The 19,982-nt window shown below is 44.4% G+C and overlaps 1 protein-coding gene across 5 annotated transcripts in view; it reads right to left on the bottom strand.

The window, feature by feature from the left end:
* Znf385b (zinc finger protein 385B) overlaps positions 1–19,982 on the bottom strand; it is a 102,162-nt gene that overhangs the window by 36,992 nt on the left and 45,188 nt on the right. The gene's annotated exons all lie outside the window — the stretch shown is intronic.

Here is a 19,982-nt window from a genome sequence, read left to right as displayed (position 1 = left end):
AATTTACCGACATTTGGAAAGTTAACTTCCATCTAAACAAGGTCATTTGGCATCTTGTTTACTGCACACATGAGAAAAAAACATAACTAAATTCATTTGAATTTCATTCTGCAGACTGGAAAATAAAAGCATGCGCATAGTAAAAAATAAGACAGATATAGTGAGTAGAATGGCTTAGTTATAAAGTGACATTCAGGAGGAATTTTATGTATACAAGATGGGGCTTTATTAGAAGATTTTTAAGCTAATAATTTCTCTTAAAACAGTTTCCATTAGAATCCACATGTGTCTAAAGATGATCAAGGTGAGCAAAACTTCATAGGTCCATGAAGAAACAGATGGAATGCGGATCCACTCATGAGGAAGTGGGCGAACGTAGCAAAGCATGCTATGGGGGATGCAGAACCGAACCAAGGGACCAAAGAGGAGGAGTCTTGATCAAGACTTCCTAAAATGGGTGGCTCTGGATTGAAGATTTGAAGGAAGAGTTACATATGAATTGGTAGAGGAAATTGCATCCGTGGGAGAATTTTAGCCAAGGGAAAGTATTGGTGCTGGAGAGCCAGAGGTGTGGATATGGCTGGAGGGGGCAGTCGCAACAGGCCACTTGGTAGAATACTCACTGGGAGGCCCATGAGAGCCAGGTGTGCTGCCTTGTGGAGCAGGATATCACAGAGATGAATTCCCCAGCAGATGCAAATGCTATCGATCTCAAGGGAGGAGGATTTCTGCAACAGCTATTTATTATATTTGTTGACAGCGTATGAGCAAAGGACAGTAAGCAAGGACGCACGGAGAATATGGGCTTATCTGGGGGAGTAGACTCATGAGTGAGGAATATGATTATAACACAAATGTTCTGATCATAACGATAGCCCAAGATCCTGGAATTCTCGTCGTTATCAGTCCTGTACTCATTTGCTTAAGTGGAGCCACCAGTTCCTGGTCATGACTCAATGTAGAGTGGCATCTCCCAAGATGCCACACTTGCCTACGCCACCTCAAGCTGTGGAGTGTGTGTGTGTGTGTGTGTGGTGTGTGTACAGGAATGTTTCCCTGACTTCCTGGCTTGTTTTGTTCCGACTCAAACAGAGCACACATAACGTCACTGCCTTCAGCGATTCAGTGCACTTGTTTCCGTGGAGCTGCAGATGGGGACACAGATGGGACTTGCTTCAATGTCCCGTAACTTGTATACTAGTATGGGAGAAAAGCCTAGTTCTTCTGAATATATAAGTGAGGAGATGGAGCTAGGCGCTCTTGCTGAGCGTGACAGCCGCCGAATATGAAGAAACCATGCGACAAGCTGAACGTCCTATCTGCATGTTTGATGTTCCACTGAAGCGGGAACTGAGTCGTTTTCAAAGCTCTTTGGCATTGCTGTGTCTCCCCCGCCCCCATGGGCTAAGCAATGAATGTGAAGCATAGAATGCCTTGGTCGAAGTGTAATCTGAGGAAGGATTTGTTTTGCTTTACAATAAAAACCACAGCAGTGACTTCCTGTGTGTATGACCTTGGTCACCCAGGGCCTGTGCTAACTGCAGGACGGCTTTTCTCAGCACACTCCCACAGGTATGCCCCTAGCTCTCCTCCGCTGACTTTCCGCCGCTCTTGCTTAGCAAGTCCAGAGGTTTCTCGTGGTCTTTGCCAACGTGAAAAATAAATTCCAGGGAAAAAGATAAGGCACTTTTAGGCTTTTATTTATTAGCCAAGAAAGGTGAAATCAAGTGTAGCTGGGTAGTTTTAGCCAGTTTCAGCTGCCAACTTGACACAGCTCAGAGTTATCTTCTGAGGGAGTCTCAGCTGGGGGACTGCCTTCATCAGTCAGGCCTGTAAGCATATCTATGGGGCATTTTCTTGACTGACCATTGACGTAGGGGGCCAGTCCATTGTGGGCAGTACCATCCCTAGGCGGGAGGCGGGAGTCTGTACAGTAAGGACAGCTGGACAGAAGGTCGGGAGGGAGCCAGCAAGCAGAGTTCCTGACTGGCTCCCACTTTAGATCCTGCCCTGACTTCCCTCAATCTTGGATTGGGACTCCAGAGTGCAATCTGAAAGAATTCCTTTTGTCCCTTCTAAGTTGCTCTTGGTCACGGTGTTCACCACAGCCAGGGAAGTCACGCTATAGCAACAGCTACGAACTAGGAGAATAAATGAACATAAAAACCGGATAAGGGAAGTAACAGTGACAACTAATGTTTCTGAGCACTGTTCCGGGGTGCATGCACACTGCACGGAGTGGCTCACGTGATCCTCGTGGGAGCCTGTGCGAGGCTGCATTATCAGTCAGTGCCTGGCAAATAAGAAACTATTTATACCGGAGGCAGATAACTCATCAACAGTCCCAGAGGGAGTTGAGGAAGGCGAAGTGCTTAGATGTGTATCTCCATTTAATTATATACCCACACATATCTCTGTATGCCTACACTGTATCTACATTATAATTTTGTGAGCTTTGAAGCGTTACAAGACAGTACACTGCTTTAAACAACACAGGAAGGGATGAGACCTTAACACCACTGAAATTCCTATGAATAGGAATAGCTACCTAATTTTGGAGGAAGGTAACACATTAGGTCCAATCCTTTTAATAAATAGCTAAGAAAGCCCTGAAGTCCCACTTTTTAGTGATATACGAATTTCTACAAGGCAGTAGGATAACTACCCTTCCCCTCGCTTTTAAATTTTTAGAGAGTCTCATGTAGCCAAGGCTAGTCTCCAACTCACTGCGCAGCTGAAGCTGGCCTTGAACTCAGGACTCCCCTGCCTCTACTTCCCAAGTGTTAGGATTACAGGCACGTGGCACCAAGCAAGGTCCCAAGGAGACTTTTTCAAGGCCTCATCTCTTAAGTGGACTGAGTAGTTTAGGGTTATTTAGTGCCCTTTGGCTCAAGAACACAATTCTCTAAATATAACTTCCAAGCACAAGATGAACAGAGTGTGATTTCCTCATTACTATTTCTTGGCACCAGGGCAGAAAGTTAACAGCGTCAGTTAGCACTCGAGATAAAGACCCAGCTAAGTGATACCTCGCTGCATGTCAAGAGAGAAAGGGCCCTCCACAATGTGACCCACTTTCCCTCTGAGTTTGGGGCATGGGGAAGGAGGCTTTGAGGGTCCTCTGTTCCCACTGACGGGTGCTTGGGGTGCTTGGGGCAAGTGAAGTAGCCGATTTCGCAACAGGGAGAGTGGCAGGCACCCCTCCGTCTTACTTGGCACCCTTCGACTTCCCTCTGGCGTTCTTGGTTTGTGGCAATTTGCTATCCTCGGTGCTTTATCTGAGGCAGTGTCAACAGCTTCTGCCTCCCGGGCACATCTTCAAGTGAAAGCGAGACAGCCAGACACTGTTAAATAGCGCCAACACTGTCCCTGCTTCATTAGCAAGGAGGCACCTGCCCTGAGGAGCGAAAGAGGCCAGGATGAGAGCCAGAAAACTCATGGCGCCAGGTGACACCACAATCAAACTCAGTCAACAATGGACTTGCTTGGCCAGGCTGACTGTCCTTGCAGCCCGGTGACTGATGGGCAGGAGAGGGCTGTCTGGTGCAAATAACTTCAAAAGAGCTGCTGTAATCCTATGGGGCAGCAAGCCATGCTTGGGGGTGTGGCTTGGCACTGAGGCACATGCTTTGTTGCCCAGGGCCCTGGGTTTGAGCCTGAGCACTGGAAAAGGTGAGGAAGAAGGAAGTCCTGACAAAGACCTGGCAGATAGAAAGGGTTGCTGGAATGACCATCCTGACCTCCACCTAGGAACTGATGGGAATCTAGGCTCATATTTTAGGGGCCACTTCTGTCGCTCCCAGAACACCCACTGTCCACTGGTAAATAGCTTTCACAAGAATGACATCCAGGGATGCATTTTCTTCCAGCAATTCCCTTTGGTTCTAGGTCCCTTTGATTTCCCAAATCCTCAACATTTCCTGGAACCTCATTGGCCCAAATAAAAAGAGATCATGAAGTAGACAAGGTTTTAATTTGAAACTATAAATGTAATGAAGTAGTCCCAGTGAGCCATTTTCAAATCTATTGTGCTGCTCTCACCTCTGGGTTTTCACCCAAGTTGGAATTCCTGCCTCAGGAAGGGGCTTTCAATCTCCCAACATGATGTCACATTGTGTTCAGTGTGGAAGGAAAGGAAAACTCGTGGAGTGGTAGGGAGTGTCCAACGCTTTACTTACAGAACTGATCTTTTTTTTTTTTTTTGTTTTTAAAAAAAAAAAAAACTAAGTAAACTGTTTCCTTGACTAAAGGAAATATCTAATCTGAACTACGGCAATCGTTTCTCGCTACCTTGGGAGTCAATGTGTTCAGCAATGTCCACGAGGGAAGCAGCATGGCTAGTCAACGTCAGACAAGATGGCGTGTTCAGCATTGGTATATGATTGAGAGAATGGGCATTAATTTCAAACAAACTAACCACCACAAGTTTCCAAACAAACATACAAATGATTAAAATCCTAAGTAAAACATATGTCCTGCAACCATCGTAAATAGGCTAATAAATTTGACTGTTCTAGAGACGATATGGCAGCACGCCATCCACTGGACAGTGTGCCACTGGGAAAATGAAAGCCCACACGGCCCCTTGGCTTTACCACACATACCGAGGATCAGTGGGTGAAGGAAAAGATACACACAGACTACAGACAGACAGAACACAGACAACACACAATCACAACCCAAAAACACAAGGTAAAATAATAACCCAAAGCCAAGGGTGGAAAACAGCATGGGCAGAGTGTCAAGGAAACTGCAGGGAGTCAGAGAACAGAAAGAAAACATCTCCTCAGATTGTAGGGGATCAAGAAAGCTCCTCAAAAGAGGACAGGGAGGTTGGGCTCAGTTTCTGGGGCGGGCTCTGATGGTGGCGGGGCACAGCAGGGGGCACTTTGGGGCAAAGAGAACAGCCTGTGCTGGACGGTCCTGTCCTTTGAGCTATAGTGTTTCCTGGCATATGTGCTTTTAGCTTCTCTAGAACACACCGACACAGAGAAAACAACAGAGGAATGTTGCTGGACTGTGCTACCTTAAAAACCATGTCCCTTGTAGAGGGAACCATTACAGAGCCTTCGACACACACACACACAGCAAATGCTCTATTAATGAGCGTTTTGGATAGAAGTGATTGTGACATTAGATGTTGCTTTTACATTACAGATTTTATCCTGTGTGCTAAACTATAATCCTGCATCATCGCTAAACCACTATGATAATTATCTGAGATAAAATCATGACAGTTTGAAATCTACCAACGTATTAAGAAACAAATTAAAAATTACCAAATCGAAGCTAATTACTTGAGTCTTTTCCTTATCACAAAGTTAAATTCTTTCATACTAATTATCAGTAAAAAATTTTTTGGATGTACTTTTGCATGGACAAGATTTGATATTTTAAATATCAAATCTTTCAGAGAGAGGGTCATAATATAGAAAACCCTAAGAGACCCCCAAGAGAAAGCCTGGCTCAACCCAAAGTTGCTAGTCAACCTCCTTCTGATATTGGCCATTTTGTAGCCTGCAGTATCAGCAATGACCTGTGACTGACTGGCTCTGGTATGGACCCCCATTCAATCCTCACTAACTGGGAATCTGTTGGAAACAAAACGTCCAACAAAATTATGACCATTCTGAGCTTTTCAGCTTAAAGAGCCTCAATGTCTTTGCTCATGTCTAAGATCTACCTACCTAGTGAGAAACAATTCTGGTTTCTATAGTCCACCCAATAGCCTTGACAACCGACTAAACTCCAGGGGCCACCATCCCTATACAACTTTATCACGGATGCCAACCTCCAGGCTACGGCAGCAAGCAGGCCAGCCTCTGCAAGTGACACTCTAACGCATATGGCTGTCTAGTGTAGAGAACGCCCTGCAACTCCAAATCTTTCTGCACCACTAAAGGGAGACGCAGTAGCTCTCCTGGAGGAACATGATGTGCACTCTAGACTGTTAATTCTCTTTGGGCCCAATTTAAATTCCATCAAATACTAGAGACAGAAGTAGGGTTCTCGGGTCACAGCTGCTTCAGACTGCCACTGCTTGATACTGCAGCTTTAACCAGAAGTCCTTTCCCTTTATACATTTCAACAGGGCAAATTAAACCCATTTCTTAAAAATGCTATGAGATCTTTAGGGCACTTCAAGTATTTTCCCCCCAATACGTCCTATTATCCCGAGAGCCTTGCTGCCCGTGCTTCTGCTGGGTTCCACACGGTGCTGCACATGAGCACAGCGACTGGCTAGAGGTGATATGTTGGAAGGACGTGCAGTCTGGTGCATCATCAGCTGGACTGTGGTGACGGGTAGGGAGTGCTCTCTTTAAAAAAGAAGTACGGGGGTTTCTCCTGCAGTTTCAAGTGAACCAAACTGTACTTCTTCATCCCTCGGTTTTTAGGCTTCACTTGAGTCATTTGAAGGTGAGTTATTAATTTTAGATGATTCCCAGCAATCTTAGCTTCTCCCCTTGGGGATCCAACTGTACACTGCGCTGCCAGCTTAGGGTTGATGAGGGCAGGCATCAGGCGCAGTTATTTGGGAGTGCCTGCATTAACTGCGATCTGCCTGCAGGTCCTCTGACTTGTTCAGTACTGTCCCCTCTCCTAGTTCCTCATTTCACTTCAAATTAGGCCATGATTAAAACTTACGTCCCTAACAAAAGGAAAACAAACAAACAACATGCAAACCTAAGTTTATCATATATACATGCTAAGGTCAAAGTCAACCCAGGTGGTTCCTTTCTTAACTCTGTGCGTAAACAATAAAAGTCAGAGAGATTGCGTTTTGAAAAACTACCTTCTTTCACCAATCAAATGGGAGGATGCCTATGTGACTTCCTCAACACGGGATCTTAACGTCATAGCTCTGTCAGATGTCATTACAGTTTACTTGGGACTCTAGCAAGGAGTGTCTGAGATGCGTCATCTTTAAAACAACAACAGGATAATTTACTCTGCATTTTGACTTCAGTTTTGCAGTTTTTGAGGAATGCTTATGCCGTCCTCTGCACTGAGGATCAGCACCTGAACGCAGAAAGCATGGAAGCAAATACCTTGTGCATAAGTGAGTTCCTAATAAGGATCCATTGGTTGAACTGGGGGAAGATGAAGCAATAAACCGGGGAGGGGGTGTGTTCTGCCATGCTTAAATCAAAAGGGAATGGATGCTTAACTCCCCAGGGGTGCACTCAACAAGCTATGCTCTCTAAATGATTGTACCCAGCCCAGGAAGGAGAGTGCTTTATACACACTGACTTGACTAAAATATGACATGGTAAGTAAAAAAGAAAACATTTTTACAACTAAAGAATACCTAATTTCCTCTAAAGTTATGCAGACAGGGACTGAATTGCCTTAGAAATATTTTATGAATCATGTAGATTTTGCTTTGTGTTTTTATGACACAAGAGAAAATATTAAGCATTTGTCAACAATTACTCAATATCTTTAAATCATTTATTTTGGGGTTTCCCCACAGTATTTAAAAGTGGGAGGGATCCACTTTCCTTGAGTTGATTTCACATTTTACGCAAACCTGGGAGCTGTTAGTTCCTTCTCTGGTACTGTGAGATAGAAGGATATTCCTGCCGTTGCGGCGGCTTGCTTTACCTGCCTGGCTGGCGTATTTGTGTGCTTTCAGTGGGGCACCGCTGGGACCCTTCACCTAACCAACCCAAACCTTCTCAACTGTCTCGTAAATTAGGCTCTCAGACTTTCACACGTTTACTTTGAATCAGTTCAAGAAATCATTACACTCATTTCTACTTCCACATTAGAGACGTTTACAGGAACGACACCAAGTAAGTCTAAGATGAGAATCTGCATTGTGTCCCCTCATAGTCCATGGATAATAGCTCACTGTTGGCGACAGTGGCAGAGCAACTCTGAGGGTGCAATGCTTAGAGAGTGGGTCGAAACATGGGCCCAGAAGCATTTTAGATGTTCATTACTTATTCGAGAATCTGTTTTACAGCCATATAAAAATTCATTATTTAGAAGTGACAAATTAAGGACTAAGCCCTAGCATAATGTTATAAGTCAGAGTAAATAAAATATGTAGATATGAAGATCAGAATAGATGACTATAGCTAAGGGGGGATAACGAAACAACAGAGCCCACTTTGCCATGAGAACTGCGTCTTCACATAAAAGCATCAGATTAAACCTCATGTTTTCATTCTAAATATTTGCAGCCTGCGTGACACATAAGAGCTTCATCTACTTGAGGCAAAATAGGGATATAAATGTCTGCAGCTTTGATTCACCTACAGAATCTGAAATATTTTAATCAGCAAATGCTAGTGGACCCCTCTTCCTGATTCCGTATGATATTTCCTAAAAGTTCTCCTGGGCCCAGCAAGATGACTCCATCGGTAAAGGCACTTGTCTTCAAGCCCCATGACCTGAGTTTGATCCCTGGAACTCATACCGTGGAAGTAGAGAACCAACTCCCACACATGTCTTGCTGATGAATAAGTTATAACAAAGGTTGTTCACATGTAACATGTGGTAAGATCAATGCGAATCAGTTTAATTGAACATCTGCTTGGATGTCTGTTGGGGAATAATATTTTAAAGTGTGTTGCTTCGTTTAGGCTGCATTTGTTTAACTCTGTGAAGCTGTGATTCTTTGCCTGCCTAAAACACCTGATGGTCTAATAAAGAGCTGAATGGCCAACAGCAAGGCAGAAGCAAAAATAAGGAGGGCTGTCAGGCAGAGAGTATAACTAGAAGGAGAAATGAGGAAGAAGAGGAGCAAGGGGAGGCTATGGGGACCAACCATCCAGCTACACAGCCACCCAGCTACACAGCAAGCCACGGAGACAGAAGTAAAGAAAAGTATACAGAAATAAAGAAAGATAAAAGCCCAGAGGCAAAAGGTAGTTTGGTTAATTTAAGTTAAGAAAAACTGGCAAACAGAAGTAAAGAAAGGTATACAGAAATAGAGAAAGATAAAATCCCAGAGGCAAAAGGTAGTTTGGTTAATTTAAATTAAGAAACAAGGCAAGCTAAGGCTGGGCATTCCTAAGAATAAGACTCTGTGTGTGATTTATCTTGGAGCTGGGTGGTGGCCCCCTCAAAAAGCCCAAAGAGTGAAACATCGCACAACAGCGATCTATAAATATGGGAACAAGAAAGGAAACTCTACAATTGGAAAGTTAGCACTGAGTTCATTCTATTTATTCAGGCCACGAATATCCATTGAACGCCTATCATTTCCCAGGCACCATTCTAGGTGTTGAGACACACAGACTACGGAAACTTGCATTCTAATATGGGATTGTATGAAGGAACCAGTGGATTCCTAGATGTGTAGAATATTTGGAGGTGTTAAGTAATAAATAACACATTCTCTGAATACGTTGCACCATCCTGTGGAAACAGGAAGAAGGTAGCACACAGTGGTGGTATGACGTGACATTCCATGCACCAAGGACACTCCACAGAAGGGAATTTGCACAGAGACTTGAATGAAGTAGACAAGCTAGGGATCTATAAGTGTTTCTGACATAGAGGGCACTTGCTGGCACATCCTTCCTTGCTCGGTCACCAAATACTGCCTATCCTTAGCCCTTCCTGAACTTCCCCCAAACTTCCCAGTCTACTCTCTGCCCAATACCACCCACATCATAGCACACAAAACCACCTGTACCTCAGATTCTGGATGCCCATTCTGAATAGCAAAGCATCTTAAACAGAGATTCAGAACTAATTACTGACATTGCTGTTTCCTGCTCTGAATTACCTAATCATTCCCATTTCCTATCAACAGCATCTATCTAAGAACCTAAATAGTCGTATTGGCAACCCGCATGTTCTTCCTCCCTACTTCTGGTTTCTGTTGGGTCCTCTCTGTTTTTCTCTGAGAAACCAAGAGTGTGGCTGCAGCCTAAGCAAAATCCAGTCATCCTCTTTTCTGCAGCTTTGGAATGCTAGCCCTGTGTCTGTTCTTAGTTAATCCCTGTCTTTCCTTCAGAACCTGGCTAGACCCCCTTCCTGAAGACACCTTCTGAGAGCCCCACGAGGTCGTACACTAACTTTGGATTCTCCCAAAGTGAAGTCCATCCAGTGCTAGTTCAGCTCCCCTTCCTGACTCTGTATGATGTCTTCCAAAAGTCCTCCCTCATTTCAAATCTACTGATGAATTCATATGACCATTTGATGAATTCTGTCTTCTTCTACCAGACCACAGCCTCCATCATGGCTCATGCCTATGAGATGCTTGTTCTTCACTGTGCACCGTGCACTTAACGCATGACCTAAAACACAGTAGATGTCTGATAAATACTCATTACCTGGATGGGTGGGGGAATGACTATCTAATTGTTGTTACTTCGAAATACGGCTCAAGTAAGGATAGAAGGGTGGGAAAGGCAAAGGCAGGGGAAGTGGCAAGACCAAATAGCAACAATGTATAGTAATGGTGGATGGGGATGTCTTTCAGGAGGAAATGAGGATTTTGTCTGAACAGCTCTCTAGGCTGCTCCTGGGATACAGGCCCAGGAGAGTGGACCACTGAGGACGGTGGCCGGAGGGGAGACAACTGTTTGGGAACTGGATGACCAGACAGATGATGGATGCATCTTTGGAGATAGACGAGGTTCCTGGGGAGTTGAGAACAGAGGGAAGGAAATCTATTTTTGAAAAGAATCTCAAGAAAACAGTTACGGACAGCGGGGAGAAAAATCTCTCCGAGGAAAGAGTCTTGGGAAGACACTTCCGTCAGTCGTGTGGGAGGAAACTCATCAGTCAGGACAGAGGAAGGGCCACCAGGATAGAGGGAGGGACCAGTGAAGAGGTCAGAACAGAGGACAAAGCGCCAAAGTCCAAGAGAAAAGAATTTAGAAAAGAAAAAGACTCCAGCTCTCCAGGAACCACCAGAGTCTTTACAAACGTGGCGGCACCTGGGTGTCAAAGCGCTTTCCTGCAATTTCAAATCAGCCTTATAAATAACTGGGGAAATGATAGACTCTCAGGTCGTCTTGTCCTAGAAGGAAGCTGGCAACGCTGCTTCTGTGCTAGTCATGTTTGTGTGAATAAAGGACTGATAGCTGCCTCCGAAGATACTAGAGCACGGTGGCCCCATCTCTTCCAAGAGTCCAAGAACACAGCCAGAAGGGAAACACAGCATCCAGAGAGGCTGTAAACACAAAGGCTACGACACATCCTCCTGAACTCAAAAACAAAACTCCAGACACACAGCGTCTAGTATCGTTTGCCAGGCACCAGGCACAGCGCTAAGCTAAGCGCTTTCTGTGCAGACCTTCAGTTCACCTCACTAAGCCATGGGAAGTGAGTATGATGGGTTGGAATTTACAGAAAACTCTGTAATTATTACTGCTCAACCACCATATTAGTAATGGAAGACCTTGGGTGTAAATGAAAGATGAAAAGAGGCTTTTTACCAGTGCATTGCAGATCAATGCAGGAAGCCCCAAGCCTAGGTCCAAACAGCCCTCACAGAGGAGGATTCGAAACCAGATGGCCCCTCCCCTTTTGTTGTGATGCTAGAAGGTGGCCTGGAATGAAAACGAGTTTGGAAGAGAGCCTTTAAGACAGCGGTTCTCAACGTGTGGGTCTCAACCCCTGGGTGGCAGGAACCACATAGCAGATAGCTTGCATAGTCGATATTTAAATTACGATTCATAACAGTAGCAAAACTATAGTTATAAAATAACAGTGAAATAAAGTTATGGTTTAGGGGTCACCACAACACAAGGAGCTGTTATTAAAGGGTCACAGCATTAGGAAGGTTGAGAAGCACTGTTTTAAGGCCACGTTAAGGTCATTTTTTTTTTTTTTACCACAGAGCATGGCTTTCGTAACTCTGCCAGGATCCCTTTAGTACGGTTCCCATGCACTGAGCTGGGCACCAGGGAGAAGGCAGTGGGCAGAACAGAACAGATCCAGTCTATGTCCTGTCATTATCAATGGGGAGGGCAGACAGTTCTATAAATATGTATTTCCAAATTGTGACACATTTAAAGAAAGCCAGTGGGGCGGGGCTAAATTAGCCTATTAAATATTGAAAAATTATGGCGAGGGAGAAATATTTGGAGTGAGACCTGAAAGATGAGAGAGAACTAGTTCTAAAGTAGAGGGGCCGAGGGTGGGGGTGTGGCATATTCACGGAAGTCAAAGTGACAACAGCTGGAGTAGGGAAGCAGCAAGGGCCAGAGGCAAAAACTGGGCTAGACACTGGCCCAGCTGGCCAGGGATCTGAACGTTCAGGGTGTGAGTTAGGTGACATTATCTTTTTTAAACAACATGACTAGTTTTCTTTAAAAGAGAGAACGGCATAAGGTATTTCTAAATGGCTATGAACTGGGGAAACTTCAGTAGTGACGGCAGGGCAGTGTAAAGACTAGAACATTTTTAAGGAGATGTTGTTAGCGGGGAGCAGGGAGGATCAAGTTGATTTTAAAAACCTGCTGGGGATGAAGTGATTTGTTAAAATCATATAAGAGTCCCTGATATGACACCGCTGTCTGTATTTCAATGCATGAAGTGCACACGTGGGCTCAAGCAGCCGTCTCTGCTGGTTGGCAGTTTTCACACTTCCATCCCTCCGTGAGACTCACGTGCACTAATCTCTGAAGCGAGAACTTGGAACAAACAAATATACAGTTCATACATAGTTGAATTACCAGAGATCTAGTTAATACCATGCAAATTAATAAGAATTTATCACTTTTGTAAAAATGGATATTCATGTAAATGATAATTATCCAATGTGTAAATCTGTAGCAAGCTTGCTGGAAAGGGATGTCAAATATTCATGTTTTTAAGGTTTTCTATCTATTTTATTTTACATCTATAAACTCAGTAATCCTACTGTGGCACTCTGTAAATGTGGGGATCTATCATTTCCCCATGACTTAGAGATATTAATGAATACTCCGTTCTCTGACCATCTGTGCAAATGTATAGCCAGAACGACAAAGTGTGACTGCTGCTATTTTTAATTTAAAAATACGTGCGGGGCATTTTGTTGACTCAAACCATTTCAATGACAAACTCTTAACAAATTATTAATGGTTCCTTCAGAAGCAGTCTTTTCTAGTACCCCCAAATGGCACGAGGAAAGATGCCATAGCACCGTGGCACCACACAAAAGGGTTCCGTGTCTCCCGTAAAATGGGATGAGATCTCTTGATCTCTTTCCAGAGCAAACCTGCAGTCATTGGCTTGAGCTCGGCTAGCAGACAGTGTAAGGAAGTCTTCTCAGAGTATTTAGCAGAAGGACCACAGATGGAAAGGAAACCCGGGGTCTCATCTTGGTACTTCGCATCTCTCACACGATATGAAAGGGGGTGTAAAGCAGAACCAGAATTCATCCCTACGGGATGAACATGGTCTTCATAGATGCACTGAAGGCAGGGCCCCGGGCACCCTCAGAGGAAAGGGTTTGCAGGATCTGTAGATAACTTACACAGGAAAACTGGCTAAAACCAGCCTGCTTTGCAATTTCACTAAGGCTGGCGATTTGCGGGGTGGGGGGGGTTATTTAACCCATTTTATGTGTATGCATATCTTGCCTGAGTATGTCTGTGTATCATGTGTGAGGTCAGAGATGGCTTTGAGTCCCTTAGCACTAAGGTTGTGCATGGCTGTGAGCCACCGTGTGGGTGCTGGGAACCAAGCCCTGGTCCCCTGCAAGAGCAACAAGGGCTCCTAGCTGCTGAGCCATCTCTTCAGCCCGCATGCTGGAAATCATAAACCACACTAATAAAATACCCTCCCTTGGCAATGCTCTTTTGTTGTTGGTCTAAGTCAGTGGTCCTCAACCTTCCTAATGCTGTGACCCGTTAATACAGTTCCTCATGTTGTGGTGACCCCAACCAGAAAATGATTTCATTGCTACTTCATAACTGTAATTTTGCTACTGTTATGAACCATTATGCAAATATCTGATATACTGGGTGGTCTTAGGTGTCCCCTGTGAAACGGTCATTTGACCCCCAGCTTGAGAACCACTGTTCTAAGTTCCAGTAAGTGCTGTGGCTACTCTTATTTTTATTATCCTTTACTCAGGACTGGGATGGGATTCAAGGTCTGGGGCATGCTTGGTAGGTATCCTACCACTGAGTTGTGCAACCCAGTACATTTCATTGTGGTTGTGTTTGTGTAGGTGTGTGTATAGGTCTATAAAATGAGCACCTTCCTGTTACTTACATTTTGCTACATGGAAATGAATACAGAGAACTCCCAATCCACACTGACTCCACAAGATGCAATCTTTCTGAGTAAATTCCTCATGGCGAGAAGTCACGCAACGCCATTTCAGAAGGCGTTCAACTTTACAAGCCTCTCCTATTGTGGCATTGCTACAGTCGATCTGACACGAACACACAATACCATGGGGATTTTAAAGGCAAAGACACAAATCTTGAAGCATTTTAACTTTTTAAATTTAGTGTGTCCACTTGGAATTTCTGTTTTCTGGGTTTATTTCCTCAAGAATGTGTCCATGTGATTGAAAACTACGTGACACTGACTTTTCCCTCCCTGGGTTTAATCAAATCACCACCACTGTCACTGAGAAAAGAACGAGAAAGAAGAAAAGAATGAAGAAGAGAGAGGGGGACGAAGAAGAGAAGAGAAAAGAAAGGCAAAACATTTAGGCAAGTTGAAATAATAATCCCTAAAAGCAATTAAGGGCGAGAACATGGCATCATGTTGATAAAAAGATGTGGAACATTGGCCCCATGAGAAGACAGATCAGTTACCCGTAACTGGTTTCAGATACGAAAATACAAAATACCCTGCATAGTTCTGGGAGGCCATGGATTCCCTGTTGCTTATCCGAAGTCCATGAGGACCACTTATGTAATGAGACCTGTTTGGCTTCTGTTATTGCTGCTGTTTTATTTGTTTTGTGAAACGGGGTTTCACTAAGGAGTCTGGCTAGCCTGCCCTCTGTAAGGAGTACCAGGCTAGCCTCAGAATCACAGGGATCCACCTACTTCTGCCTCCTGAGTGGTAGAACAAAAGGCAGGAGTCACCGTCACCAAGCTTGGCCGAGCCCTGCCCGCCTTAGCTATCGAGTTTTGTAGTTCTCCGGTTTTCTTTTGCTCAATCCTGACGGCTCTCAAGGCTTCCCCTTCCTTACCACCTGTGTGCAATTACAGAGAAGAGGTGCGGAGAGAGTTAGTGTAGCGCCAGGCAGGGAGGTGGCGCCATCAAAGAGCTTTCCGCTGAGATTGTTCCGGTCACAGATTCTGTTCTCTCCTGAATTACAGCTAGCAACACAGGGTTCCACAGCCTTAAATGTCTATCCCATTCTTTCTTCTCTTCTCTCCTTCCCTCCCTCCCTCCCTCCCTCCCTCTCCCTCCCTCCCTCCCTCTCTCTCTCTCTCTCTCTCTCTCTCTCTCTCTCTCTCTCTGTGTGTGTGTGTGTGTGTGTGTGTCTCTCTCTCTTTCTCTTCCCGTTCCTCCCTTCCCTCCTCCCTCCCTCTTCCTCTCTCCCTCCTTTCCTCAGGCAGATGACCAAGTCCCTGAGGAAATTGCTTAGGGCTTCCTTCTGATGCAGGGACTGTCCTAGTGGTTTTGTTGTTGTTTGTTTGTTTGCTTTTAGCTGCTTCTCTCTCCTCGAAGAGCTCACTCTCAGACATACTGTTCACACGTTCATTCCGCCAGTTGAGTCTTGGTATTTTAAAGATTGGTGGACGCAGGCCATGGATGTTCAGGTTCCTACAGCCTTACAGCCACCTGCCAAGCCATCAGATTTGAAGGCCTTGGGCCTGGCAGCACAAAAACTCTCCTATTTATTCAAGTTGCTGCCTGAGAGGTAAAATTAGCTAAATGTTCTAAACTGTTTTGAGTCACTCCACTTATTCAAGTAGTGGCGCATACAAACTTCCAACCATTTTTTCCCCTGTTTTGGTCATACATAAATCACACTTTCCATTTCTTGTTGTGAAAAATGGCAAAAATTCTAGTCAGCTGCCTAATACAGCACACGGACAGGAGCTATGGGAAACCAACTGCTTCCTAAAACAAAGCCCAGAAATCCACTTTACACCAGCTGCTAATCACACTGAACCTACAGGGGCTCAGCCCAGAGTTTCTGTCTTTAATTATATATTGAATGAAGGTGTAGCTGAAATCCCAAGCCACAAAAGTCAAGGGAAACCTTTCCTGATTGTTAATGATTCTAGAATCAGTCTTAACTGAGGAAATCCATATCCAGGGAACAAGTAAAACACACTCTTAGCCGTCGTCTTTCCTAAATCCCATGAGGCATGGGAACTTTTAGGTGAAGAACAATCAACAACACAATGACTTGAAGATCTGTAAAGGGGTTAGAAAGAGAAAGCTTTTAATTAGAAGTTCTTAGCAGGAGAACTTTAGAGCCAAGAAGTTAGGTCCCTCTAGCGTTCCTCAGGGCTGTTGCTAACATCTGGTCAGCCAACCACATGCAGGAAAAGAACCAAAGCTATCTGTGTGACTGAGTTAGACATAATGGTGGTTTTCTCTCAAGAATGGACCTTGGCGAGCAGGGATGGGTGTTGGCGCCTTCAGTCTAACGCCCACATTTACACTTCGGGTACCATCCACTTAGGCTGACCATACCATGCCACACACAGCTAGAAACAGAGGAGAGCTAGCGCTCCATGCCATGCGGGGCGTCTCTGTGTCTAAAGAAGAGCCGGAAAAATGCTGAGTCATATACACCGCGAGATCTCCTCGCCAGCGCAATCTAGGACCTGATGAGTCTCCCCAAGTTGTTATGCTCACTTCAAAAACAAAACAAAACAAAACTGGTCTTTCTAAGGTAGTCTTTTCTTCCTCCTGGTGGTAAATTTAAAGTGTGTGTGTGTGTGTGTGTGTGTGTGTGTGTGCGTGTGTCGGTGTGTGTGTGTTATGCACTTACTCGTGCGCTCATGTTTGCAGGTATGTGTGCACCTGTGTGCACATGCGTGGAGCAGAGGTCATCATGTATGATCCTGTTCCACTGTTCTTCATCTTGTTTGTTTGTTTGCTTGTTTAGAGACAGGGTCACTCACTGAACTTGAACCATGTTTCAGCTAAGCTGCTGACCAGTGAGCTCCAAACATCTACCTGTCCCAGTACCCGGAGCACTGGGGGTGGGGAGGGTGTCACTGACAGGTGTCAAACTCTGGTCCTTGGCCTGTGTGACGGGCACTTTACCAGAGGAAGCCATGTCCCCAGTCCTGAGGCACCGGTGAGTCTGAAGTCAGTCCTACACTCTCCACTTATCTACTTAAAATAGAAGGAAATGCTGAAGACTGAACGTTGCTGTACGGTGCTACCGTGGAAGCAATGCTGGAAAGAATTTAATGAGTAACTACTATGTACCTCGAAAAGCTGACTGAACTTTTAAGAGCTTGTTTAATGGTAGCCATTGGAGGAAACTTTTAGCACCCCGTGTCCCTGTTCCGTGTAATCACGCTATATTTCTGTCATGTGGGAGCAAAAATGGTTCATCATTTTGTCAGCTCTGTCTGAGAAACAGAGAATTACCTTCTCAGGCTCTGGAGATTTATGCTTTTAATTACCTCCTATCTGCTTCGCTACCCTCCAAACCTAAGAATCAATATAAATAGTCTTATTTATGGGAAAAAATGTAAAATGTTTGACAAAAGCTGGCTATCACTTTCCAGGTTTTCATTGGAACCTATCGATTCTTTCTATTTTCGGGACCGCACCTTTGTTCTCGACAGAGCCGGTTGGGGTTTCAAACTTACAATATTAATTTTTCTAATAATTCGTATGGCTTAATAGTAGATGTAAATTTTACACTAAGCATGGAAGTTCCTGGATCAGCAACGCGAGCACCGTCCCTGTGGCAGCTCTGTATTTAATCATCCCCTGCAGAGTTCAGCTGAAGTCCAGCCTTCTCCAACCCACCACATCCTCACGTTTCGGCGAGGGGCAACTTCCAGAAGGAACCATGTTAGCACAGGCAAAAATCTAATAGACTGGGCAGCTGTGCTCTCAAACACGTACAACTTATCCATGAATGTATGTGGAGCTGTTCCTCATGTTCGTAAGGGATTAGTTCCAGAAGCTTCCTGAGTGCCCAGATCTGTGATTGCTGAAGTTTAATCTTAAGTAGGATGACGTGGCATTTGCATATAACTGCCTGTATTCCTTTCAGTCACCTCTAGAGTATCAATAACACCATTAAAATATAAATGCTATGTAACAGTTCTCAAGCTATAATGTTTAGGGAAGAAAGTCAAGGAAAATGGTCTGTGGTTTCAGTACAGATACATACAAGACTTTTTAAGGAGGAATGTCCAAACCATGCTTGTAAGTATAGAAGGTTTTATATTTACATTATATTTTATATTTAATAATCATATTATTATTTATAAAATTATTATGCAATTATATAAATGAAAACCTAGAGAAGTAGCTGTCTATCCCAAGATATTTCAAGAGCAACAGAGTAGATGTGCGTGGGTGGCTGACAGTGATGAGATGCGTATTTTTGAGGTAGGGAACAGTTAACGTCCGCCTTAAATCATGCATAGAAGTTGGCTGGATTCATGTGAAAGCGACCTTATGCTGGGGAGAGTCAAATATTAGAAGATGGATTTTCTGAACTGAAAGCAAAGCGTCTCCTTAAGGGTAAAAAAAAGGCTTAATAAAAACATTACCAATGTTGAAGAAAGAAAAGGGAAACAGTGCATTGTGTCTCTTGTGTTGGGGGAAGAAAAGAGGAAAAGGAAGAAGCACTAAGCATGAAGAACGTGGAGAATGAAGGAAGAAGAAATGGAAAGGGTTGGAAGAGAACACAGGGAAGAACAAGGAATGACATATTTTAGAGATAAAAGATAGTTCAAGAATGTCATCAGCAGACTGAAGAGTTCCCTAGACTACTAAATGGTGCCGAAGTTTCAGAAAAATCCTTGCAGTCGACTGCCTGCCCTAGTTCTGCTTAAAGGGACGTTTCCTAAGGCAGCACCTGATTTCCTAGGAAGGGCAGCTGCTGCCGGGACTTGGTGTCACAGGGCAGCTGGTAGAGAGGGACAGTCAAGTCTGGTGGCCAAGCACCGGGGAGTCCACAAACAGCGTGTGGGAAGAAAATTCGTGTGGGACCCAAAGTTGTGGCATGATAGCCAACCTCGTGACTGCAGAGGATGCTGCTGGGCGGGCTGTAGAGAATGCCAGTGTCTCTAGCAGATACAGCAGGAAGGCTTCTTAAATGTCACATGGTGGATGAAGTTTGTTTACAAAAAGGCGGGAGAGTGCACTGTGAGATTGTAACTGGTAAAGAAACCAGGAGGTCCAAAGGAGACTTAGAACAGAGCAGGGAGGTGGGAACAGGCAGAAAGGCCAGAGGGGACAATCTGGGCGGAATGGCTGCAGCAAGATGACACAGGCGTACAATGAGGAAGGTGCCAGGGCTGCAGAAGTACCAACTGCCTGCTAACTGCAGTCCTGGCAATTGCTGCTGATCTCTGAATGGCTGCGATTTTCAAAATTCCAGAGGTTTATAGTCAAGAATAAGAGTGAGGTCACCCTAAAAAATGTTCACACAAATGGTTGGTCACCTATCATTTTCTCTTCAAAGCAACCTTTAGTTTCCTGCCCGTCTATAATATTCTGAGGTCAATCAATGAAATGGGATGAGGTCATCTCTTCATATCCCCAGACAGGAAGGCATACAGCATAACAAGGACAGAAGGCTGAAATCCAGAGATACCAGCTAAACCATAACCCAGACAGGACGATGTCACAAAACACACCAACCTACAAATGCCGTAGAGTAAGATAAAATGAAGAGAATATGGTCTATGGTGGGACTCATAACACTGTAAATTTTGCAAGTTTAGTTCCATGCTAGTAATGAAAGCAATGGCATTAACATCCCGGATACTATCTCACACCTCATAATTTATGGCCTTAATGATGCATTCCAACACTTTGAGGTCTATTCCTGAGCTAGAGTCTAAACATTTTGGTCAGATCACTGTGCTCTTGTTTCTGTTTCCTTTACAAAGCACGGGACT

The sequence above is a fragment of the Arvicola amphibius genome, chromosome 7 (assembly GCF_903992535.2).
Source record: "Arvicola amphibius chromosome 7, mArvAmp1.2, whole genome shotgun sequence".
Lineage (NCBI taxonomy): Eukaryota > Metazoa > Chordata > Mammalia > Rodentia > Cricetidae > Arvicola > Arvicola amphibius.
The sequence above is the reverse complement of the archived record's forward strand: the minus strand, read 5'-3'. Positions and strand labels throughout refer to the sequence as shown.